General features: G+C 41.4%; 1 protein-coding gene and 1 long non-coding RNA gene across 40 annotated transcripts in view; one reads left to right on the top strand and one right to left on the bottom strand.

The window, feature by feature from the left end:
- The window catches only part of NRXN3 (neurexin 3), a 1647030-nt gene that overhangs the window by 114369 nt on the left and 1505591 nt on the right, over positions 1-27070 (bottom strand). The window lies entirely within an intron of this gene.
- Positions 24629-27070, top strand: part of LOC110261693 — a 31019-nt gene continuing 28577 nt past the window's right edge. For 3 of the 5 annotated variants that reach the window (XR_002346155.1, XR_002346154.1, XR_002346152.1), the window contains exons 1-2: positions 24630-24989; positions 25854-25934. This is a non-coding gene — a long non-coding RNA (uncharacterized LOC110261693). Of the gene's footprint in view, positions 24990-25853; positions 25953-27070 lie in introns of all 5 variants that reach the window. The other 2 variants (XR_002346156.1, XR_002346153.1) reach the window with 2 other exon arrangements.

The raw sequence follows: 27070 nt of genomic DNA, 5'->3' as shown, positions 1-27070 counted from the left end.
AGGGCTGAATCCATTGGTGAGGGTCATCAGCTCCCCACCTCCCTCACCCCCAAAGATAGAGGGTAACGGGACAGGGGATTGAGCAGGACATCCTCTCAGAAACCAGCAATAATTTAAGAGTAATAGAAAGACTTTCCTCCAAACACCCTATTGGCTCAGAAAAAAAGGGTGCAACTTCAGCTCTGTGGAACTTCGTCTGGCTCCTCAGATGAGAAGTGGTCAGACACTTTATAATTTTGTTCTTTTCCCGTCATGTCCTTTTTTGGCCACCCCATGGCATATGGAGATCCCAGATCAGGGATCAGATCCGAGCTGCAGTTACAACCTACTTCACAGGTGTGGCAACACTGGATCCTTAACCCACTGTGCTGGGCCAGGATCAAACCTGTGACCCAGTGCTCCAGAGACACAGCCAATCCTGTTGTACCACAGTGGGAACTCCCCATCATTTCCATCTGACAACACCCAACTGCACTTCTGAGGATAATAGCCATGTGTGAAGTTTGCAAGTTTAGTTGCTTTTGAGTTGTGTGTACACAAACTGGGTGATATGGAAAACTCACTTTTTCCTGGTTCCATAACTTACCAAACAGCTGAACATATTCTCCTAAAATTTTTCTTTCCACCAGTGAGTTTGAACCAATGTCAAGCCCAGGAAGTTTGAGGCTTAAAAGTCTGATTTTTCTATAGATATTTCTCAACTGAAACTTCCTTCTGAAATGTTTAAATATAATTATCTCTCCCTGTTGCTATGGGAAAAGTTATTCTTGTGTAATAATTGGCAATTGATGCATTGAATTTTAAAATAACACACGTAGTGACCAGCTTTACTTCTTTTTCAAATTTGTATACAAAACCACAGAAGTCAAAATGGATTTGATATTTGCCTTTAAGCCACAAGGTCTTGCATTTGAAAACGTTAAAGATAAGAAAGATGCTCTATAACAGAGTAGAAGAGTGGTTTGATAAACCTTAATATTCTTTGGTTACAAGGTGCTATATTCAGTGCTGGAACTCAAGAATGCCTAGGCAGTGAATCTGTTGCATTTTGTCCCCAAGTATTTCTTTAAATTAAATGAAATGAATCAACCTCGCCAACTAGAAGTTTTACCAACTTCAGGCTATTGCTTTGATACCATGGAGGTTTAGAATATTTAACCAAGGCTTTACAGCTTTGTGCCCAGCTTTCTCAAGAAGCCACTGGGGATTTGGTTTAAGCATTTACTCTGAAAGGGATCAAAGAGTGGGCTTCCTTGTACTTATAATCAAATTTAAGAATAAGAAGAGGTGGTGGAGGAAATGGAAGATGTTGGTAAAAGACTACACACTTCCAGTTATAAGATGTCTAGTCTGGGGATTTAATGTATGAGAGTTAATCATGTTATATTATATACTTGAAAGTTACTGAGAGACTAGATCTTAGATTTCTGACCTCAAAAAATAAATGTAATTGTGTGACCTGACAGATGTGTTAGTACTGCTAATGCCAGCCATTTTGCAATATATATGTATCAAATAAACACACTATACACCTAAAATTTAAACGATGTTATGTGTTGACTATAGCTCAATGAAGCTAGGAAAAAAAATTTAAATAAGTACTTTGGGTCACTTTACTGTAGAGCAGAAATTGATAGAACATTGTAAATCAACTATAGTAAAAAACTATTTTTTAAAAAAAGGTACTCTGGAAAGAAAGCTAACATGACAATCGGGGGCTGTGGGATTCTGGTCTTATGTTTGCCGCTAATTAACAAGGTAACCTTAGAAATCATCTAACTACCTTGGGCCTCCAGTTCTCTCATTTGTAGAAAATAAGAATTCACATTTTGAAAAAAGTAAAATTGGTAATAACCAGTAAGGAGCTCCCACTGTGGCTCAAAGGTTAACGAACCCAATTAGCATCCATGAGGATGCAGGTTTGATCCTTGGCCTTGCTCAGTGGGTTAAGGATCTGGCATTGTCCTGAGCTGTAGTGTAGATTGCAGATGCGGCTCAGATCCCATGTTGCTGTGTCTGTGGCATAGGCCAGCAGCTACAACTCCAACTGGACCCATAGCCTGGGAACCTCCATATGCTGTGGGAGCGGCCCTAAAAAGACAACAACAACAACAAAACCAACAAAAAATGAAGTAACCAGTAATATTTATGTTTACAGAGATACACCAAAATAGAAATGAGGAGTGATTTTTTTTTTTAATGTATGCTATTTCCAAGAAACACATTTTTAAAAGCAATAATATTATGAGACTTTTTTTTTTTTTTTTTCCTTACAGGGTGAGGTGATTTCTCATCTACCTTTCAGGACTAGGGTCCCAAGTCTCAAATATACAAAAAGTAACGTGCATCATGTGAGACTGTTTGGACATCTGCCACCTAATTATCAGCCAAGCTACCCTGTCTCCCAGCTTGCCATGACATCTGGACTGTAAATGTCATGACATTTCAGTCATTCAGCACGCCCAGACTGACACACCCTACATCCTGCCTCGGTCCCTAAATTAAAAAACCTGTACTTTGAAACAGAATTCTGAATGTACACAGAATTGGATCCCCTTTGACCAACTGAAGAAAAGAATTACTTTATAGAAAGAAATATTGGAGTGGTGGTTGACTGGGCAACGAAAGGAAGAAGAGAAATCAGTTTGCTCAGAAATGCACAAGGCTGGAAAAGGTACAGACCATGAGCTGCCCTCCCTGGAAAAAAAATTACCATACCTAAAGAAAGATATTCGATAAAGGATTTGGTACCTTCAGGGATTGCAAGTCAATGAATATTAAATCAATATTAAATCCAGAAAATGTTGTGGTGGCAGGACTATATTGAAGCTAACAGGAATCATGTTTAGAGTTTTAATTAATTGTGTAAATAAGTATCAGGACCAGTTCCTGGCACATTCTCAGATTAAGCAAGGCAACAGGATGTCCTTGGTTCCTGCTGCAGCAAGAACACACCTGTGCTGAGAATCACACAGGGAAATAGAGATGCGAGTATGAAGATCAACGCAGGAATTCTCATCTTTCCTACCCTTCTTAAATATGGTAATAAAAAATGTACAATGACAAATCTTTCTTTACAGATTTTGTTTTTTCTCCAACTATTATTCCTTTAAAAAATAATCACAGTCCTAAAAAAATTAAAAAAAAAACCCAGCCAAACTTGAGCGTCGTTTAACATACAGCCAGTTCATTGTATTGAGATAGAAATCTGTGAATTCAGCAATTTCCTAGAGTTTGAGAAACCTCCTGCTTTCACACCTCTGTTCATGTTGAGTGATAAAGAATTGCTGCGGTCCTTCACGGAAAAGGACCAGCTTCATTACCACATAGAGTAAAGGTTTGAGCTGCACATTCTCTCTCCTTTGCCTGAAGGCAAAACGATACCCTTGATAACCAAAGAACATTATTAAAACCAGTTTCCCAAAGAGTTTAATGATAACGAAATTATTTCTCCTTAAGAAAACCAAATTGGGAATCCAGTTATGCATATTACATTTGACACAGTCAGGTTTTTGTATCGCTGGCTGTTAAATGGCAGGCGGACTTTTATTTTTTACTGTTCGATTCATGGGATCAGCAGAGGGCTGGCATTTAAAACGCGTTTTTATTTTCAAATTAATTATCATGGCTCTTATGAATTCTGAGTCTGTCACCCTCCCTCTCTAGGTTTTGCTGTTGCCGGAAGAGACATCTGGATTTAATTATTCATCCACTGCATATTTTGCAGTTCGGTCACAGTAGTAGATTCATGAGCAAGATTTAATTTTATCCAAGGGCAAGACCCTTATATATAGCACTTATTTAACAGCTGATCCTGCTGATATTAATAATAATGCCCAAATATGGGTGCAAGTAGTTTCTTCTGAGTCCTAAAGAATCACTGCTCTTTTTATCATTGTCATCAAACACATTAATACAATATAAATACCAATAAAGAGTATATGAGTTAAAATCCCATCTGCAAAGTTCACCAGCCATACGAACTGAGAGGAGCTTCTTAGGCTTTTTGTTCCTCAGTTTTCTCCTACATTAAAATGGAGATAAGAGAACCTTATTCATCAAGCTGTTGTGGGAATTAAGTGAATTAATAAATGTAAAAGTATATTAAACAGTCCCTGGCTCATAAGTGCTTAACACATGTAGCTATTATTACAGTATCATTATGAATGAAACTCACAAAAGACCCAGTTTTAAATCTAGGCAAGTTCCACGTTCTATTACCTTGGATGATTTCAATTCCCACATGGTACCTTAATTTATCCTTTAATAAAATAGATTGCAAATTAAATTTCCTCTTGCCTAACGGACAAGGCCGGTCTGACATTAAATAGATGAGATCCAAGCCTGAGTGGCACAATTTAAGTCCACCAGATAGGACCTCTTACGTGAAATATCTTTTTTTTACGTTCCCTACCTTCATACTCCTCCTCATCCAAATACACAAGGACTTAAAATTTGCAATTCAAAGAACTAAGTTACTAGATTGAATTTAGGATAAACATTAAGACTTTATTGATTATAATGACCTTAGCTAGAGTTACTTTATCAGACATATAACTGGATCCCAAGGACATTGTATGTAGGATCGATCCATTATGGCAAAAATAGCCTAAGATAGGGTGAGTAGAGCACAGTGAACTCTATGGTCTCAGAAAAGAGTCCAGTTTTCTAGGAGACTGTGCAAAAGTCAGAAATAGAAGCACAAGGGCACAAAAATATCACCAATTCATTTAATTTGTATCTTTATACTTCTAGGTAAAACTTACTGGGGAAGGTGAGAGGTAGAAGAATAAAAGGGTTATATTCAACTAATGTCAACATGTTTCCAAAACTGTAGGAAAGCCAGAAAAGCAGATATTTTAAAATCTGGGCTGCAATAAATGAAATGATAGAGAGCATGATCTAGGTAATTGCATTTTAAATAAAAAAGGAAAATAAGATATAAAAGAAAGAAAATTCTAATTTTAAAAAAAGGGAGCTGAAAAATGGGTCATTTAGAGAGCCAAGAATCTCACTGGGTAGAAATATTCAATGAGTTCAAGTCCATTTGCTTAGTTAAGAGTTCTGTGTTTAAATGATAGCTTTTAATTTATGAAGTTCTTTTTTTATTTTTCTTTTTTTTTGGCTGTGACTGTGGCATGCAGTAGTTTCAGGACCAGGGATCGAACCTGTGACACAGCAGCAACCGGAGCCACAATAGTGACAGTGTCAGATCCTTAACCTACTGAGCCACCAAAGAACGCCTATGAATTTTTAAACAATGAATATAAACACATCATCTAAGAATGTATATTAACTTGCAAGATACCACGATCAGTCCTAAACAGGATGTAAAGAATGTTTATTTTTCACCATTTTGCATGATGCTTCTGTGAAATCTTTTATATATAAAAAAAAAATCCATGGGAATGACTAAAACACAATGTTTACTCAGGATAAAGGCAATTCTTCAAACTTGAGCTGTGTCTGTTGAACAATTTATGAGGTGTTTCCACTGAAACTAACAGACACTTTGGCATTGTTGTAATTGGAGAAATTTCTGGAGAAGCAAACCAGAGGCAAGCAGAACAAGTAGCTGTGGCTTGGTTGGTTCATTTGATCTATCCTGCACTGTGGAGTCATGGGCTCATAAAACACCACTGTTTTTCTCTACTCCAACCACAGAAACCACACTCTGGCAATCGATACATGCTGTCTTCCTACGGTGGGAGATTCTTCCTTCATTACATTTCTGAGTGGTGGATTTCTCCAAAGGGGACATCGACTCAGAAGATAGAGTAGATGTGAGATTGCTTTGCTAATTATGCCCCATCCCTACTGAGAATCACTTTATAGTGGAGGAAACTGACTTTTCTTTACAGAGTTAATTTACTGACCTTGTCAAAGCAAAGGTAGGTTGATGGAGAAGGACGGCTCACTTTAGGAAAGAATTTGCAATAAGTTTCCTTTAACATTTTTTTTTCCTCTTAGGGTCACACATGCAGCATATGTATGTTTTCAGACTAGAGGCCGAATTGGAGCTGCAACTGCCAGCTTATGGCCACAGCAATGCTGGATTCCGGCCACATCTGAGACCTATGCCACAGCTTGCGGCAATGCTGGATCCTTAACCCACTAAGCAAGGCCAGGAATTGAACTCAAATCCTCCTGGATACTAGTCGGATTCTTAACCCACTAAGCCATAATGAGAACTCTGAGTTTCCTTTAAATCTCTCCCTTTTATTTTTCTTTCTTTTTTCTTTTGGCCTTGCCCATGGCATATGGAAGTTTCCAGACCAAGGATCAAGCCCCCACCACAGCAGCAACCAGAGCCACAGCAGTGACACCAGATCCTTAACCTGCTGGGCCACCAAGGAACTCCTAAATAATTTTCTAATCTGGCACAGTTCAAAAAGTTTCCATTTGTTAAATTCCAATTTATAAGTAGCTCATTCAGGAGCATTTAATTTTCAGAATTAAATAATTAATACCTAGAATTCATTTTTTTTGTTCATAAAATATCATGTAAGAATACTGGAAAAAAAGAAGTACTCACTGCCAAAGTCTTCCTTAATTATCATAATGAGTATCTTCCCATGACTCACCTTATAGAGGAAATCAAAATGCCAGACTTGATTCCCCAATGGGTCTCGAAAAAAGTATTTATTTAAATCACCATAGTGACCAGCTAAGCCTAGTTCCCAAGTGTCTAGCGTGAAGCCATTCTAATTGGGAGCCTCTCTCAAGTGCTTTTCATTCTTTTCCAATCACAGCCCGCAGAGAAAATGAGGGAGATGGAGGAGGCCTCCAGAATGCCAGAGGATTTGCCCCTGGGACTATGGTGATTTTTAAGCCCATTCAACCACCTGGTGTGGTTCACCAATGTTCCAAAAACTCTGGCCTAGATTTCCTGGGTCTTATCAAACACACTCCCCCTTCAATAAGAAAAACAGGAGAAATCATTCACCCTCAGACCCCATGATAAGTTAAGTTCAATGCAGCTGCTTGCCATGGTCCATGAAAAACACCTGGAGGCTTCCCTTGGCCCTCCGCCTTTCTTTCCAGGCCAGTATCTCCCTTTCTTCTGAGGAAACATGCCTTTGTGGATTTCTCTACAACAGAAGGCTTCCCTGGCCTTCTGGCTCCCAGTAATACCTTGCTTCTGGCTCCCACGGATCACACCATTGTTTTGCTTGGCCCAGTCAGTGCATTGACAGCCTCAAAGGAAGGGGATTACAGGCTTGCTTCTTTCCACAGACTGCTTCTTAGAACCATGCCCTGCTCTCATTTGAGTCCAGTGTAGGGTCAGCACCTGATGTTTCCAAATAAAAGAAACTAGCTCCAAACCAAATTGCCCACACAGAATCCATCACTTTGCCTCCCACAAGGCAGAACCGAAGGAAGAAGGAGGGGCCTTTCTAAGGGAGCAGGGCCCCATGGGGCCTTCCCGGGACTGACCCCTCCCCCATTTGCTCTGCTTTAGCACCTCTCTGACCTACCTAAATAACAGTATTGGTGAGCATTTCCTGAGTTGTTTTACAGATGCTAAAAGCCCCACCAAATGGAAGAGATTAACTGCTTGATGACCCTGAGAACACAGCCCCCAGGCATACTGGAGCCTGGGGATTGATAATGTTAATTATGGGGACACTGCCCTGTTACCTCACCATCAGCCAATCAGAGGATTGTGCATGAGCTGGTCACATAACCCCCCCACACCTGGCCTTTAAAAAACGATTTCTTGGAGTTCCCGTGCTGGCTCAGCGCTTAATGAACCAGACAAGTATCCGTGAGGATGGGGGTTTGATCCCTGAGCCTCACTCAGTGGGTTAAGGTTCTGGCGTTGCAGTGAGCTGTGGTGTAGGCTACAGATGCAGCTCAGATCCAGAGTTGCTGTGGCTGTGGACCCCTAGCCTGGGAACCTCCGTATGCCGCAAGTGCAGCTCTAAAAAGACAAAAATAAATAAATGAATAAAATGCTTTCTTGAAACCCATGAGGAGTTCGGAGGTTTTGAGGACTAGCTGTTCTGACCTCCTTTGCTTGGTGCCTTTCAATAAACCCTGCACTTCCCTTCACCACAACCCGGTGTCCGTAGATTGGCTTTACTGTGCTGTGGGCGAGTGGACTCAGGGTTGGATCAGCTTCAGCTGTTACTGACTTTGGAACTGAAGGGAACTGCAGAGCTTGCTTCCTTACGTTCCCTCATGTAAGAAGAAAGATGCCAGAAATTTAGAGAAGCAGAAAGGAATTTACCCAATATCTCTGTGACAGAGATTGCTTACTGTCCCTTTAAATACCTGGCTTCCCTTGGTTCTGGGAACCTAGGGACACTCCCACTGGCTTTAAGGTACATGATTTTCCAGTTAGGGATTGTTTTTTCTTGCCTTTTTGCTTTGCAAAGTGATGAGTGTTAACTTCCAGGTGTTAACCTTAAACGTAAGATATGCTCTTTCCCTGATTCTCTCCCCACTGGCTGGAGAATAGGAAAGACGTGAATCTGGAGATGAGCCCCTCTGCTGGGGGTGGCAAAATGTCCCTTGAGCCCTAGACCACTAACCTCTGGAGTGTTAACCTTCTTAAACCACTTTGTGTTGGTGATGGGGGAAAGAGGGCACTTTCTTACAGAAGTCACACCTTTACAATAACTAATACAGACATTCAGTGAAATTCAGCTCTTCTTTGGATGACAGTACAAGCATCACTATAGCTGCTTTGGACATTTTGTTAAGGTGACAGATATTTAGAAATAATATATGGGAGTTCCCGTCATGGCGCAGTGGTTAACGAATCCGACTAGGAACTATGAGGTTGCGGGTTCGATCCCTGCCCTTGCTCAGTGGGTTAACGATCCGGCGTTGCCATGAGCTGTGGTGTAGGTTGCAGACGTAGCTCAGATCCTGCATTGCTGTGGCTCTGGCGTAGGCCGGAGGCTACAGCTCTGATTTGACCCCTAGCCTGGGAACCTCCATATGCCGCAGAAGCGGCCCAAGAAACAGCAAAAAGACCAAAAAAAAAAAAAAAAAAGAAAAAAAAGAAATAATATATGACCACCAAGAGACTATGAACTATTCCAGTACAGGAGTCATCAGTAGCCCCAACACTTTGAACATAGTAAGTGTTCAGTTCAAAACTCCACAATTTAGCACCTGCAGTTAAAAACCGCCACAACCCATGGAGTTTCTGTTGTGGCGCAGGGGAAACAAATCTGACTGGCATCCATGAGGACGCAGGTTCAATCCCTGGCCTCGCTCAGTGGGTTAAGGATCTGGCATTGCTATGAGCCGTGGTGTAGGTTGCAGATCAGGTTCAGCTCTGGCATTGCTGTGGCTGTGGAGTAGGCCAGCAGCTATAGCTCCAATTCAACCCCTAGCCTGGGAACCTTCATATGCCAAGGGTGCAGCCCTAAAAAGACAAAAATAAATAAATAAATAAAATGAGAAATAAAAATACCACAACCCTTCTCCTTTCTCATTGTATCATCTACTTTTCCTGTCAATGCAGTGCTAATTTCTCAGGAGACACAGGAGGAACTTACTCTCCAGTGCAAGATTAATTATTCTATGCCACGGCTAAGTCCCAACCATATCAGTCTTTGACAGCATGCAAAGATAAATGGTGAGGCGGCCATTTGAAAGGAAATCATTATGGCACCTCTCTGCTCCGTGCTATCACATTCATATCAGCATGGGAGATAACTTTGAAACCGCTTGTACTGCACTGAGAACCAGTGTTCTGGCCAGGGACTGAAAAGATGAAAAAGTCTCTCCTTGCCTTCAAAGCCTTCCTGTTGTCATTTGCCTTTCAAAAGCACCCATGGCTTGTATAAAGGGCTGCCCTGAAAATCATGGGCACCATCGACCTTCTCCTCATCAGAGAAAGCAATCAGGGAGGACAGGGGGCTGTGTCCCAGTGGGGTGGGGGGTGGCTTGGGTGGATGTGAGCAGCAGGACTGGCCTGTGGACTGTGAGTTCCAGCCTGTCCCAATGCTGGAAATGTTAGAGCTGCCTACCACCGAGCTGGCCTGCTGCTGGATCTCCCCAGCGTGGAAGAAGGAAGCAGGGTCTCTACAGGACATCAACTTGTCCAAATTACAAACAGACGAAGACTCTGCTAATCCATGTAGTCACTTTTGCTTTAACTTTTCTATTAAATTAGAGGTGTAGTCAAAATACCGCCTCAGTTAACGTACTGCAGGACTCTTCTAGATCTAAAATGTTTTATCCTAAAGCAGAGGTGAGTTGGGTAAAACTTGACACTCCAGCCTGGCTTCAGGGAGAAGGTGCCTTAATTTGCTTGGAGAAGGCCAGTAATTTAAGAGGCAATAGTCCATTTCTGCTGCAAAGGGGATCCTCATAGAATTTCAGTGTCTGATTTGCACACATGAGAAGACTCAACTCCTCCCCACTCCCCCCAAGACTCTGGGGATCCTACCTTTGGGTCAGGGGCTGATATAAGAGTTGCTCATAACCTGGCATTTCCTGTCAAAGCTGAATAAAAAAAAAAAAAAAAAAAAAAAACCTAGGATTTCTCTTGTAGCAGCTTCCCTCCAGGCCAAGGACATGAGTTTAATATTTGCACAGTTGGAGTTCTTTTTTTTGTTTTTAACTGCCATAAAACATCAACAAGAAAATAATAGTCATTCACAACAGATGAAATAAAGCAAAAAAAAAAGAGAAGTGAAACCTTGGCCAATGCAATTTCTTAGCCTCAAAGGTTAGGCCGGCCAAGTTTTTTGTACATCTGATCACCTACAGGCATACATGGGGCTGCAACCGGAAACAAATAAGTTATTTTGACTGTGTTCCTCTACATTTATGTCTTTTTTGGCCTGACAGGCAAGCTCTACCTGCTACCCTGTGGTTATAGCTACTGTCCTCTGCTCACTGCTGAAAAGTTCAAGTGACCTCAAGTGGCAACACACGGCTAGATGCGTCTCCAGAGAAGCACATATTTTTATTTTTTTACCTTTTTTTTTTTTTTTTTGTCTTTTTTCAGATAGCGCCCCAGGCATATGGAGGTTCCCAGGCTGGGAGTCGAATCAGAGCTGTAGCCACTGGCCTGAGCCACAGCCACAGCCACAACAACATCAGACATCAGATCGGAGCCATGTCTGTGACCTATACCACAGCTCACAGCAACACCAGATGCTTAACCCACTGAGTGAGGCCAGGGATCTATAACCTGCATCCTCATGGATGCTAGTCAGATTTCTTTCCACTAAGCCATGACGGGAACTCCAGAGGAGCACGTATTTATTTTAGAAAATAACATCTGTATCCTTGGCTTGATTAGTCAACAAGGATATTCTACATATCCAAAGCTCCTGGTTCCTCTAAAACTAGCTGCCAAAATACCACTGGTCTGGTAAAACAGCAATTAACCAGAAGCCAACCAATTGGAAGTTTAAATAAATAGGCTTTATGGTTATTACGGTTTCACTCAGATTTTAGTAGTCTGGGGTGTTTTTCAACATTAACAATCAATTATCCACCTCCTTGGGCACCAGCTGGTTAACCTACAATTGAATTCAATTCTCTCACTAGCTAATTGGAGTGAGCATCAAATTTCACAAGTTAAGGGTTCAGTCCCACAAGACTGCACTCACTTCAGTTGACAGTCACAAACACTGAGTTCCCAGGTCACCCACACTTCTGTCCAGCTTGGCTCCTCAGGTTTGACGATTTTCTTAGATGGCTCACAGAACTCAGAAAGGCCCTTTGTTATGTCTACCAGCTTACTAGAAAGGATACAAATGAACAAATGATGAAGAGGTACCTAGGTCAAGGTCTAGAAATACCTCTCACGCAGGAGATGCTGCCCCTGTGTGTTGGGCTTCAAGGCCCTTTCAAGGAAATCAAACTCAAAGCCTCTGGTCAAGACAAGAATTAACAGACCCTTATCATTGTAATGCCCCCTCCCCCACTTGAGCAAACTGGCCTACTTCTTCCTGCCCCTGCTAGGAAGGGTATGTGGCCCACTACACATCCTGCCCCCATGGGGGTATTATATGCCCCCAACCAACTAATAAGTGTATCGTAAGACCCCTTTTTCCCCAACCAACCATCTCATCAGCAGGTATATCACAAGACCTCTCCTTTCTCCCTGGGTTATAAAAACAGACATGACCACTGGCTCAGGGTCGGCCATCCCGAATTATCAGAAAGTCGTCCCGCTGTGCTGGGAGCAACTCTTATCTCAATAAATTCTTCTTTTCATTCACCTAGCCATACCAGAAAATTCTTCTTTCTGACCCCCATACATAGACCACAACACTGTGGAGTAAAGGGTGCATCACCCTCCCTGCATCTGGATGTGTTCCCCACGTCAACAGATCTCTGAATCTGAAAATTTTAGAAAGCTCAACCTCCATACTCCCTGGGGTTGTTACTTAGTCTTTCTGGTAACCAGTTCCAAGGCCAAATAAGGACATCTCATTAGCATAAACTCAGGGGTGACTGAAAGGGGCTTGCTGGGAACAACAGAAGACACTCCCATCACCCAGGAAATTCCAAAGGTTTGGAGAACTCTGCCAGACACCAGCAGACCAAATTCTTGTTTTGTGTTACACCACAAGTAAAAAGTGGCAAATGCTAAGTTTGTCAGAAATATATTTTAGGCAACAAACATCTAGAAGTGCTGGAATATCAATGAAGATTTCGCTTAATTTTCTTAAGCACTATGTGTTTATGTGGCTAAATTATGTTATCCCTAGCAAAATAATACTGAAACAGGGTAGGACCCCCGGGGGTGGGGAGGGGGGCTGGGTACAAATCCTTTCTCTGTTCCTCTTTTCTTGTTTGTAGGATGTAGGCTTCATTCAGCCTTCTTGACCCTCCCTGAGTTTCAAAAGGCAGGTTTGAAGAGTTGCTTATCAGGGAAAGGAAGGAATGTAGAAACTAAGGAGCCATCAAGAAGCAACAGTGCAGCCTTGGGGCAGGGTCCGGGTTCCTCCTCAAGGAATATACATAAATTCTTCTATAGGAACAAAATCACCCACCCAGGTGGCGGATGAAATTTCAGGCTGGACACAAGATTCCTGGAGCATCGCCCTGTTACCTCACCACCAGACAACCAGAAGAAAATCAGCACACAAGGAAGAGAGAGAAGACTCAGCCCCTCCCCAAATGATTCTTCCTTTAAAAACTCTCATGGTCGAATAGTGTCTTCAGAGTTGGCTTTTGGATATGAGTCTGCCACCTTCCCAGGTTAACATCCTCCTGAATAAAGCAACCTTTCCATTCCTACTAGTGCTTGTCTTTCAAGTACTGGCTTTTGATCAGTGAACAGCCAAATCTGAATTTGGTAACAACACCGGCAACATTTATTGAATACCTATAATTTGCCAGTTACCGTGCCAGGCATTTTAGGTAAATTATTTTTAATTTTCTTAACAAACACTACAAACAGAGAAACAAGATAATTTTGCCAAAGTTACATGACTTTTATGTTGGAAGTGGACATAGATCTGCTTGACCTCAAAGTAGTCTCTTTCCCCATCGTCTCATGAATAACTATTTGAGGATCACGTAGATGAAGCCGGTAGAGTACATGAACTTGAATCCTCAGAGAATAATAACAACTATATTTAAATTTTTGTGTTCCAAAACTCAAGGAGTATTTCAACAAGGGATTAAACAAGACATTTATCCCCATGGACTTTCAACACATCATTCGACTTAGACATTGCTTTCCTCATCTACAAACTGAGGAAACAAGAGTATCATGCATATGATGCTCTCAGCTTCACTTGTGGCTCCCGGCAAGCCCCATATGCAGGGGAGTGATAGTTATAACCAGTAGATCATTCAGATTAAGCAATCACAAAACTCTTCACTAGTATTAAGCAACTTAAAAAAGTACTCAATGCACTTCAGCTTCATCTCAGTCCTTCTGTTAAACTAATTAGATTGTGATTGGTATGAAAAAAAGTTGCACATACAGCATTTTTTTCCTGCTAGTTGAAATACTATAATAGAATGAAGTTATGTGGAAGCAGTTCTATGATCAAATATTCTTATCTGGATAGAGCTTGTCAATCATATAGTAGAGAAAACAACACTAATATGCTTAAGGCGACTACAGTAATGTCAAAGACAGCTGTCACCAAAGTTCAGAAACGGAGTCAGACAGAGACATTTTAAAGCAAATCCCTCCTAACACCCTACATCTATGTTACACGACTGACTTTTCTTAAAATTTACTTTTTTAAATAAACTAGGCAACAAGAGGAACAGAAATTCACCTTGGTCTCTGGTTTCTATGCTGCTTATACAAAGAAGATGTGAGCAAAAAATACTGCAGGAGTCTTCGCCTTGAAAGGATAGTAGGAATTTCTTCCAAAATGTATCCGAAACTCTACTTCCATGAGCTCCCTAGGACTCACATTTGTCACTGTGGGAAACATCTGACAGTTTTTTTAAGTGCCTCTAGGTAGAAATATGAATCAGATTAGTTTCCTGCCTTGGCACAATTCTCCTCAGGGCCATACCCAAGTGCGAAAAGTGCACCCAGATGTTCGCAAACCACTGCATTGTCATTTTTCCCCTTCCAGAACCTCTGTCAAGAAACACCGCAGAGTTATGACTCTATAAATACGCTGCGAATGAGATTCAGTAACCAAAAACCGGTGTTGTTTATTCATAAGATGTACCAGGCCATCAATGAGAGCTTAAGCCTGCTGACATTGCTTATTTCAACATTTCACTGAAAGATCACAAAATGTACCTGGGATACGACATATTTTCTTTAATCTCTTTGAATGGAACAGAGAGGTCAATGGGGGAATCAGTATATAAGGTTTGAACTAGACATGACCTAGCCCAACCCTACCTCTATGTTGGCAGTTTTGCCCAATGTCACTCAGCTAGTTAGTGGAGAGTAAGAAATGGAATTCAAGTCTCCACTTCCAATCCTAGGTGGCCATTAAAAAAAAAAAAAGAAGAAAGAAAGAAAAGAAAAAGAAAAGGCAACCAAGATGGCATGGTCTGCACTATATTCAAGTGCTGGAGACCAATATGGAAGCACTACTCCTGGTCAGGTCTACTAATTGTTCTCACCTTGCCTTGCAAGGTCCGGAGAGGGGAAAGGAACGCTTGGATCTCTGTCTCAGAGGTTCACTGGTGAGCCAGTCAAGAGATGAAAATGAGTAAACACTTCCTGAAAAGGTAACAATTAATTTGAAAGATGGCAATTTATCACAGAGCTGCAGAGGGACACAGAGACCCTGGGGTGTACTTCCAGGCGGCGATTCATTGCTGCATCTGAAATTTCATTTGTCTCCTTTACACACACAAACACAAAAGAGTGAGAATGGAGACTTGGCCGAGGAGAAAACAAATCGGAAGGAAGAATGAGAACCCTGCCCAGGTTATTAACAGAGTGGACTCGAATTGCATGAATCTTAACATTCTGCTCTTGGCATGCGAATCCATCATCAAAGATGCTACAATGCACCCAACAATGAGGGCAAACTAGACAAAAGGGGCTGGCCACATGTCCTCAGGTTAGGCAGATGGCTTGTGGGCAGGCAATAGAGGGGGAGATGGCATGTGTAAAAGGGACAGTCTGGTTTGTGTCTCTTTCTTCTCTGTCCCTTCTTATATTCCTACTTCAGTCTTTTTCCTCCTTTCCATCTCTCTGCAATCAGGTGCCCAGAATTTACAAAGCATCCAGTTGTAAAATCAAATATCTGTATTTGCTTATACAAGTAAGATATTTTCAAATATTACCTCAAGGCTACTCTACTGATATATTTCTCTTGGATATGCATTCATATATATGCCAGGTCTCTTAGACTCCTGCCGTTCCTCCCAGATTGCAATATCTTCCCAGTGGGTGGATGGTGTAAATATAACACACATAAATAACATAAATGAATAAACCTCATTCAAGACCATGGTTACCAGAGACAGCCAAGTGCAATCCTAATCCTTAATTTCAACACTTTAAGAGAATTAATCGTAACTGATTATCTTTCTCTCTCTTCCTTTCTTTCTTTCTCTCTCTCTCTTTCTTTCTTTCTTTCTTTCTTTCTTTCTTTCTTTCTTTCTTTCTTTCTTTCTTTCTTCCCTTCCTTCCTTCCTTCCTTCCTTCCTTCCTTCTTTCTCTCTGTTTGTGTGTCTTTTTTAGGGCCGCACCCATAGCGTATGGAGGTTCCAAGGCTAGGGGTCAAATTAGAGCTGTAGTGACTGGCCTACACCACAGCCACAGCAATGTGGAATCGGAGCCACATCTGCGACCTGTACCATAGCTCATGGCAATGCCAGATCCTTAACCCACTAGTGAGGTCAGGGATTGAACCTGCGTCCTCATGGATGCTAGTCAGATTTGTTTCCACTGAGCCACGAAGGGAACTCCCTGATTATCTTTTATATTCCAAGTATTTTGTTACATTCCACCCATCAATCCATCTTTCTATCCATTCATCCATTCATTCATACATCCATACATCCAACCATACATTGTTCTTTTATTTTAAAAAATGTTGAACACTTACTAAGTGGCAGGCACTAATCTCAGTATCTACCCAAGTGAAGCCTAGAGTCTCTTAGGAGAGCAGATAGGACAATAAAATTACAATATAGTAGAATTAACAGTAGGATAATGACAGGCTCCATTACTATGGAAACACAAGGGTGAGGCACCTGGATCCCAGATCAGATGTCCACAAAGAGGTAGGTAAAATCTGATCTAGGTGTTTTGGAAAGAGCATGAGTTAGCCAGAGAAAAAGTGAGAAACTGGGGAAAGAAAGCAGATGCTAGCAGGAAGTATGCTATCCTAAGAAGATCTTATATCCTGAAGGCAGTGGATAATTTGGGGCTGGGAGATGACTTAGGCAGGTATATTCTGACTGCCCTGTAGAAACTAATGAAGACTGGAGTCCAGGAAACTAGTTATGAAACTGCTAAGGTCAATAAATAATAGTAGTGATGGTACAGAGGAGAGGTGGACTTAGTTGATATTAAATAAGAGGAGATGTCAAGATGGCTTGTGTACACCTCACATCCATTCTGTTAGGTAGATATTAATACCCACTGTAGAGATGAGCCTTAGCAAGGTTAAGTAACTTGCTCAAGGTTGTACAATAACAAACCATTGGAGATGTCATAAAATCTCCAAGGTCTAACTCCAACGACCTTTTCCTTCTCATAGAACTGAGCATGATCTCTCTATGGAGTTCTTATAAAGTGTTAAATCTTTTTTTTTTTTTACAGGCTTTTGATAATAATTTTATTGAGATACAATCTATACACTTAACATAGATACTCAGAAGTATTCTAATTTCTCCACAACCTTGCCGACACTTGTCTTTGTTTTTGTTTTTAAATCATAGCCATTCGAATAGGTGCGATAAAGTGTTAAATCTTAAGGCTTAAAAATGACGAAGTGCTTTCTGGCAACACATGGCTCAGAATCGAGTAGACTATTAGCGACTTCATGCTGCCACACCTTGTCTCTTGCTTTAATCTGTGGAGTAGATCCTAAAATAGCTCTTTTATAATCTATTAATTCTCATAGTCAAGAAAAGAATGCGGATATTGAGTTTATGATTTTTCTCTCTCTTGATTTCATTCCATTAACTAATTAATCCCTTGCTCTCCTTGTAGCCAGCCACTTAACAGTGTCCATAATATTTCCTCTGACTTGTCATTTAGCCAAACTACACACATTTAGCTCCTCTAATCCTTCATAAGGCATTCCTTCAATTCCCCTAATCAATCCCCTTGCCTCTGTCTGGGCTACCACCAATTTGTCTACAATTGAAAGATCCTGTGGAAGCAAAAGATCCAGTGCTCTTGTTAATAATTCTGCTTATACATCATACATTTTCACCATTTGCAGGCCCCTTCTTATTACTTGGGAAATTTTGCATGAAAATAATGTTAGATCTTTTGAGAAGCCTGTCTATTCCAGCTGCTCATTTCTCCAAGGAGACTCACACACCACCCACCTTTTCTATCCCAAAGCATAATGACGTTGAAGGAGAAGGAACGGTAAGCATGATTAACATACTACTAGGCGTTAATGATCTGTTTCTGGAAGTAGGTGAATAGTAAGATTTTTTTTGTTGTTATTTTAAGGCTGCAGGAAGATGTAGGAAGAATAAAAATAAAATTTATCTGCAAGATGTTTCTAAATGGAATGCATTTATGACATTCTTATAAGGCTTATTTGCAGCTCTTTAAAAATAATTGACTATCTAATTAGAGAGATAGATTACATCGGTATAGAACATATATACAGATAAATACTGCTTTTTATAGCCTCCACTGTCATAGATATAGAAACACGCAGAGTGAAACTCCCTCAGGATTTTAACACTTAGGTTTTCTCTATCTACATATACTGTCTAAAGAAGGACTTCAAACAAAAGCTCCCGATTTTTACCAATTATTGAAATATAATTTCTCTGATTCTCTACAGAGAGAAATTTCCCATGGTGCATGTGCATGCATGCACATACACACACACACAGAGCAAGGACCAGTCTGAAGAATTTCTCTCTAGTTGGCTGAAATGCTCTGATCACATTGAGAAGCATATAATGTGTTTCATTTTCTTTATCTTTAGGCAGCTTATTTATGGCCTCCATTGATATCTGTTTGAAGTATCTCAATGGACAGGAAGATGTGGAAAAGAATGAGGGACCTAGCTGAGAAGTCATTATGGACTCACACAGCAGCACAGATGGGTCCTCTAGAGGCTCTGGTGTTGAACCAAGAGCCCAACTACAGCTTGGCTTGAAACATGGCTAAAGTCCTTAAATTCCATACCTTAGTCTACCTGTCTGAGAAATATGAAGATATATAAAGGGTGCACAGAAATTCATTGCACCTGTGGAATCACCAAGAAAAATCTGCGCTCACACCAATCTGGGCTCGGCAGATTGAGACAGGGTGGCAGAGAAGGTGGGTAAATCACCAAGCAAAAAATATTTGAACTGAGTCTTGAGGGGTGATCACTTTTCCAGGCAGAGAAAGGGGGTAAAGGAGCAAAAACAGTAATGATACTGACAGCTAACATTTATTGAGCACTTACGATGCACTGGGCATTAGTCTAAGCATATGAAATACATGAACTAATTTTCTCTTCAACAACCCTATGGAAAGATTGATTTTTTGTTATCTTCATTTTATAGATGAATAAGCATGTTCCTGCATGTTCTATGTTCCCAGGTAGAAAGAACAGCATTTAAAAAATTACATCAGGATGTTGGGTGCATGTGAGAAATGTTAGTAGATATTTCTACTAATTTTTAGAATTAGAAGAGGAAGACAAGGGTGAGACCTTATAAGTATGACTCTACATAAAGGGTGAGATCATAGCTGGATTTTTTTTTTTTCTTTTGATGGCCTCATCTGTGGCATATGTAAGTTTCCAGGCTAGAGTTTCAGTTGCAGCTGTAGGCCTACGCCACAGCCACCACCACCTGGTTCTGAGCCACATCTGTGACTTACACTGCAGCTTGCGGCAATGCCAGATCCTTAAATCCCTGAGGAGCGAGGCCAGGGATTGAACCCATATCCTCATGGAGACTATGTGGGTCTGTAACCTGCTGAGCCACACAGTGGGAACTCCATAGTTGGAATTTTTATAATGGGAATTTTTCTCTGCAAAAGATACATACTACATGTATAGAGAGGGAAATTGGTGAGAGTTTAATACTCATGAAATTTGCATATAAAGGAAAGTGTTCTCATCTGGTGACGTGGGCAGCTGATGGAAAGGGTAGAAAGCAGACTCATAAAACCTACTTATTGTTTTGGTTTTGTTTTTAAGATAGAAAAAACTGAATACATTTATAGGCAGAAGAGATTACATTGACGGCACCACTGGAAAATGAAGGCAATGAATGATGTCGAAAAGCTTGAAAAGACTGATAAACACAAGCTTTTGAACAGAGAGGCAAAGGGGTTTGCCTTAAGTGAGCACTGATGTAGGTGAATTAGAGGTACAGGAATTTGAAGAAACTCATGATTGATGAGCATATTCTTCAGAAAGAAAGGAGCATCTGAACCTCAGTGGTGCAGAGGGGGAGAAAGAAACCAAGTTGGGAGGTTGAAAGGGTGCTAATCAAAAGCTAGAGGTGAGGGGGGTGCTCATCAAGAACAAAAATCCTTCTGAGGCAGGGTGAAGGCACAATTCCAGTTGGGTAGAGAGTAAAAAACATTTGGAATGATCTAGAATTGAATACAACAGAGGAAGAAGGGACTTGAAGGCCATAATGTGAGGCAGTTTATAGATTAATGGAAACCCGGATGAAGCAGGAAAGCAATAGTATTTAAGAATGAGAATTAACATAATAGGATTTGAGGTTTCAGAGGTTTAGCAGTTCAGGGCAATGCAAAGATGGAGTTCAAGGCCATCAAGCCAGAGAGTTGTATAGAGAGGGTCTTCTTGCTACTCTGGTTAAAACCACTATCATCTCTCACTTGAAATGAGCCAATAGTCACATATCAGGTATTAATGACTCATCTCTTACTTCTTTACAATCTTTTCTACCATGGCAGCCAGAGCTTTAAAAAGTTTACACAGCATCATGTCACTTCACTACTTGGGAGATTCTAATAGTCTGACATTGAACTTTAGTAAAATCCCATCTTCTTTCCATAGCCCAACAGGCCCTGAATCAGTGACAACCTGTTCACCTCTCAGGCCTCACCTCATACCAAATCCCCTCTTGCTCCAGCTGTATCTTCTTTCAGACTCTTCCAGCACATTTCAACCTAGAGCCTTCACGCTAATTACTCCCTCTGCCACAAATGTTGCCCCCCCTAGATTGAACATTCTTGTCATTCCAGTCTCACCTTGAATTTTTCCTTCTTTTTTTTTTTTTGTCTTTTGTCTTTGTTGTTGTTGTTGTTGTTGTTGTTATTGTTGCTATTTCTTGGGCCGCTCCCGCGGCATATGGAGATTCCCAGGCTAGGGGTCGAATCGGAGCTGTAGCCACCGGCCTACGCCAGAGCCACAGCAACGCGGGATCCGAGCCGCGTCTGCAACCTACACCACAGCTCATGGCAACGCCAGATCGTTAACCCACTGAGCAAGGGCAGGGATCGAACCCGCAACCTCATGGTTCCTAGTCGGATTCGTTAACTACTGCGCCACGATGGGAACTCCAGAATTTTTCCTTCTTAGAGAGTCTGTCTTTAAAGTACCCACCCGCCACTAACCCTGTGTGACATCATCTTCCTGCTTTATTTTCTTGAAATCATTTGTCAGTTGTCAGCACGTACTGTATTCGCTCCCTGATTTATTTATTGCTAATCTCCATCCCTTCCCCCAGAATGTATGTTCTATAAGAACTAGAATCAAAATTACAATTATCTGTTTTGTTTTGGTTGCAACATCAGGGTGCAAAAGAAATCTCGGGGAGTTCCCACTGTGGCTCGGTGGTAAGGAACCCAACTAGTATCAATGAGGATATGGGTTTTATCCCCGGCCTTGCTCAGTGGGTCGAGGATCTGGTGTTGCTGTGAGCTGTGGTATAGGTCACAGATTGCTGTGGCGGTAATATAGGCCAGCAGCTACAGCTCTGATTAGACCCCTAGTCTGAGAACTTCCATATGCCACAGGTGCATACCCCAAGAGCAAAACAAACAGAACAGAAGAGTGCCTGGTTCATGGGAGCAGTCACCCTAACCTACCCTCCCATATTTGTTGAATGAGTCAGCTGAGAGGCTGAGGTCCTTGAAGGATGGTCCACCACTCTTTGGGATTTGCAGACAAACCCTTCATTTTATTTATTTATTTATTATTTTTTTAATAGCTTTTTTTTTTTTTTTTTTTTTTTTTTGTCTTTTTGCTATTTCTTGGGCCGCTCCCGCGGCATATGGAGGTTCCCAGGCTAGGGGTCTAATCGGAGCTGTAGCCACTGGCCTACACCAGAGCCACAGCAACACTGGGATCCGAGCTGCATCTGCAACCTACACCACAGCTCACGGCAACGCCGGATCGTTAACCCACTGAGCAAGGGCAGGGATCGAACCCGCAACCTCATGGTTCCTAGTCGGATTCGTCAACCACTGCGCCACGACGGGAACTCCCTAAACCCTTCATTTTAAAAGTAAGGGTTTAATGGGCTAAGAGGCTACGAGTCAAGGTAAGGAAGATTAGGAAATTGTATCAACAAGCCAGAGTGCAAAAACAAAACCAAGAAAGGGTTGTACAGTAGCCTGGGAACCTAAACCTGGTGATGAGGCATTAAAATTATTCTTCCAGAAAGTCCATGGAGCATTATTTGTGGAAGCATTGTCACTGAGAAACACTTACAATTTAAAGTGAAACATTTTACATACTCAGAATTAAACTGCATTGCTTTCTTTGGATTTGTTAAAAGATAAAGTACAAAATAATAAAATAAAAAAGCCTGAACTCTCCACCAAGCCTCTCTCTGATCTCGTTTCCTGAAGCTGCCCAGGTGATCTTACTACAAATGTAGTTTTAAAACAAGAAACATATTGAGATTTGAGTCTGGGGAAGAAATTGGAAAGAACATGTTGCTGAAGGGCCAATGCTATTTTTAAGTTGGTTGGGCCATGGTGTTATTCTATTTGTAATCATGGTGGGGAGACTTCCATCAAAAAGGCAGAAAAATAAGTATTCCTTTTGGAGTCAGCACAGGAGTCAAAGCCATGTGTGCTTTTGAGGTTGGGAACCTGGGGCCCTTCTAAGAAAAAGACTGGATAGCTAACAGACATCCTTTGCCAGTTCAAATACTTCTTCAAAGGAGCAGTTTTGTTACCAAGAGAAGACTCTGTTAACATCCACTAACTGGTAAATCCTATATTCAGGGAAATATGCCATCACTCCACATCAAGAAGAATCTTCTAAGGAACGCTTGTCTTTTGAATGATCTAAAATAGCATTTAAATGCACAGAGGAAACTGAATGCTCCTTGACATCGAAGAAGAAGGGAATCTTCTGGGTGAAAAACTAAAGCAAGCCAACTTTGGAGGCAAAGACTGTGAAAACTACTATTCACCCAGGTTTGGGTAGAGATGTCTGCTATAATTACTAATAATCAGAACAATGATAATAAATGAATTTAATCCTAAAGCAGAAGGCATAATTGACAGCGTAGGCATGATGTCTTTTAATCACCCAAGCCTCAGCTGTGCCTGGGCAGCGAGAGAGGGAGAAACTGGGGAAAATAATTACAATTAAAAAGAAATTGACATGTATGAACTGAACTGGGCACATTATCTCTAGCTTCCGGTTCAGAATTTTTATTACAAAATTAAATAGAAAGGGTCAAAAGACTGTAGGAAAACTTCCACTGAACGGCACTCCACCAAACAAAAAGAAAAACCAGGAGTTCCCGTCGTGGCGCAGTGGTTACCGAATCCGACTAGGAACCATGAGGTTGTGGGTTCGGTCCCTGCCCTTGCTTAGTGGGTTAAGGATCCGGCGTTGCCGTGAGCTGTGGTGTAGGTTGCAGACGTGGCTCGGATCCTGCGTTGCTGTGGCTCTGGCGTAGGCTGGTGGCTACAGTTCCGATTGGACCCCTAGCCTGGGAACCTCCATATGCCGAGGGAGCGGCCCAAGAAATAGCAAAAAGATGGAAAAAAAAAAAAAAGAAAAAAGAAAAACCAAAGCAAAGCATGAGAAAAGAGGAAGAAGATTAGATGTCTTCAAATTACTGATTTCTGGTTTCTGGCATTCTATTGAAGAAATAACTGAGTAGAATACATGATGGCTACAAAGCCTGGAAACCTAGATACATATACGTACTAAACAGTCTCTTGATATTCCAATACATGACAGGTCTCATGACATGACATCCTTGCCAACTATATGATCTGTTCAATGTGCATGACCCCTCATTAGCAAATGATTCAACGTATTGTGCAAAATTGTGATAAACACAGTGTATTAATGCATTTCCATCAATCCTTACACATGTGTCTGTAAGGCTTTGCCTTAAATTGTTACTATCTCTGTTGAGGAAGCTGTGCCTTTGGCACACCACAGGGCCAGTGATTCAGCAGGTTCAGACCAGGACGCCCTGAAGCCCATCCAACATGGCTATGTCATTCAATGCAGCTTTGTAAACCCATTCATCCAGTCCCGTGTCACTCTGCCAAGGTAATGGGATAACACTTCCTCTTGTTCGACACCTTTTGAGTGGCCTTCTGCTAGCCCTTCAAGTATGGGTATTAACTGGTTACTTAACATGGTCAAATTTGATAGGTCTGCAGACTTTAGAACTAAACTTTAGACCAAAGACTGTGAAACATCCTACAGTATAATCCCTACAGAAAAGGCTTAGCATAGGCTGTTGTTCTCTTTGCCTGGAACGCTTTTTCTTGTCCTCCTCTTTTGCTTACCTACCTTATCCTGAACAGCACAGCTCCTACACTGCATCCTCAAGAAAATCTTCCCAGATTAGAACATTAGCTCAGATCCCTTTTTACATTCTTAGCAGTTTATTCTCCTTCAGTGAACTTATCATGAAATAATTACTTGTGAAATTATTTTATTGTCTTCTTCCTACAATGTAAGCCCCGTGAAGACAGGCAGCATATATCTGTCTTATATACATTTCCATGCAGTAAGCAATAGCCACTGTTTGTTGAGAAATTAATCTTCCTCTTTTAATTCTCTACCACTATCTTGAACTCAATTAAATGCTAAAAAAAAAAAAAAAAAAAAAAAGAGAGAGAGAGAGAGATTACAAAGACCCTGTATGGTCAGGCCTCTCAAGATGGTTTGTCTTTTGTTCTCTGTACAACAACAGCCTGACCAATACCTGCTTCACCTGTACCCTATGCACATGTATGACCTTCCCAGGTACTTGCCCCAGGCCCCAGCTGGCGATTGTTCTTATCTAAGGGGCAGTGAGAAGCGTGCCCTTTGCTGGTTTCCCTGGTAACTAAGGGCCCACCTGTTGTCAGTGTTTCCTATAACTAGCAGTCTCCCCTCCCCTTCCGGAGAGAAGACTACCGCCATGTCCTGCCCACTGCTTCACGCACGGTGAGGAGTCGCTCCAGGATCTTCTTCAGACATGTAAGCTTCCCCCTCAACCCCCTCTGTTAAACCATTGATATCTCTGGGGCTGATTCTGGGTTCTTTATTAGACAAGTACAGGCCTTGTAGGCCTGCAGGGTGCAGCCCAACAATTGGCAGAGCCAGCTAGGAGACTGAGGAACCTCCTTAAAGCACCAGGATGTTTGGAAATACAAGACAAGGAATGTGAAGTTGTAGGGGTTATCCACTAAGATGTGGGTCCCAAGAATTCCAGGATTGATCCCCAAAGTTGCAGGGGAAATCCAGGGTGACTGTTGGGGTTAGGGTTTGGGGTTAGGGTTAGTATATGGGGCCCTGTGATGGCTGTCCCTGGAGAGAGAGCTGCCAATAGATCTGGAAAACAATTGCCCTTAATGTCTGCTGATGTATCAAGGTGAGCCTTTTGTAATTGGTTAAGTTAGCTCTCTAGAAAGAATTAGCATTTCTCTTCTTGCATTTTGGAGATGTAAATGATCCACCTTGCTTTCTGTGATCTCTGAAAGTGAGAAAAAAGAGTTTTTAGGGAAATTAGAACTATTTATGTTTTGGGAACACCTGCCTATAATAGCCTCTTCAGATTCTGGTAATTTAAAAGAAGAGAATTCATTTCAAATAGGATAAAATATTGGAACGTTCATTGCCAGGTGGGTCTCAGTTTACCTACCCTTGCCTGCTTGAAAGCATCAAGTTTTCCATTCCAGAAAATTATTTGCTTCTCAGTTTTTGCTAGAGATTGGGGTTTTCAAAGGGTTAAGATTACAGGCGGTCATAATTCTGGTTGTTGTAACCAAGTTTCTTTATCAGTTACATTATGATCATTGTGTATTTAACCATGGGTTTTTTTAAGTCTTTTGTCTTTTACAGTTATTGCTCTATTCTGATGCTTTTGTGAAAATATTTCATCTTCCAGAAGATTCACTGGCAGGATCTTTGGACAAATAACAGGTCTCTGATAAATTTCAGGTGATACTGCTTAACTGGGTGGGAAATTAAAGAATTCTAATGGAAGATCTGATTAATCCTTTCATTGACTTTTTATGAATTTGTTACTGAGTGAACTAGTGAATATGGTTATAATATTGACAGTTTTTTTGTCTGGAATATTACTAGTTTTTTTTTTGTTTTTTGTTTTTGTTTGTTTGTTTGTTTTTGCCATTTCTTGGGCTGCTCCCGCAGCATATGGGAGGTTCCCAGGCTAGGGGTCGAATCGGAGCTGTAGCCACCAGCCTATGCCAGAGCCACAGCAACGCAGGATCCAAGCCGCGTCTGCAACCTACACCACAGCTCATGGCAACGCCGGATCATTAACCCACTGAGCAAGGGCAGGGACCGAACCCGCAACCTCATGGTTCCTAGTCAGATTCGTTAACCACTGCGCCACGACGGGAACTCCCATATTACTAGTTTTGATCTGTGTTTTCCAATCTAGGGAAACCCTTCCCCTCAAGTTACTTATGACTTATAGCAATTTGGTGAATTACACTCTGGGGCAGAATTGAAATATTTTTCTCTTCTCTCAGCCTGGTCCCTCCAGAAACTGGAGATTCTTGGGTTCTGAGCAGCCTTATCAGATGAATGGGAAAGACTGTCTCTTGGCATTGTTGCCAAAACTCTGTCCACTGGTGCCAAACAGAAACACAGTGACAGAATTTTGGGCGAAGGAGAAGAAAATAGCTCTTTGCCTTACTAGGGAAGGGAGGCCACAGTAGACTAATATTTTAAAGACTGTACCCTCCTTTGGGAGAGAATAGGAAGTAGTTTTAGGAGTGGAAAACAGGACTGAAGGTAAGGATCAGGGTACCTGCAAACTCTCATTCTTCTTTCAAAGTCAGGTGTTTAGTGGCCCAGGGACTGGTTCTGGTGGGCCTGGAAAGAATGCTTGATAACATCTCCCATTTATTGGAAGGTTTAGGTCTTCCGAAGAACTCAAGAGATATTGTTAGGTATATTCCTTGAGGCAGAACCAGGACTCTGCGCCAGGACTGCACTATTGCTTTTTTTTTTTTTTTGCTATTTCTTTGGGCCGCTTCTGCGGCACATGGAGGTTCCCAGGCTAGGGGTCGAATCAGAGCTGTAGCCGC

This window comes from Sus scrofa, chromosome 7 (genome assembly GCF_000003025.6).
Source record: "Sus scrofa isolate TJ Tabasco breed Duroc chromosome 7, Sscrofa11.1, whole genome shotgun sequence".
NCBI classification, from domain to species: Eukaryota; Metazoa; Chordata; class Mammalia; order Artiodactyla; family Suidae; genus Sus; species Sus scrofa.
The sequence above is the reverse complement of the archived record's forward strand: the minus strand, read 5'-3'. Positions and strand labels throughout refer to the sequence as shown.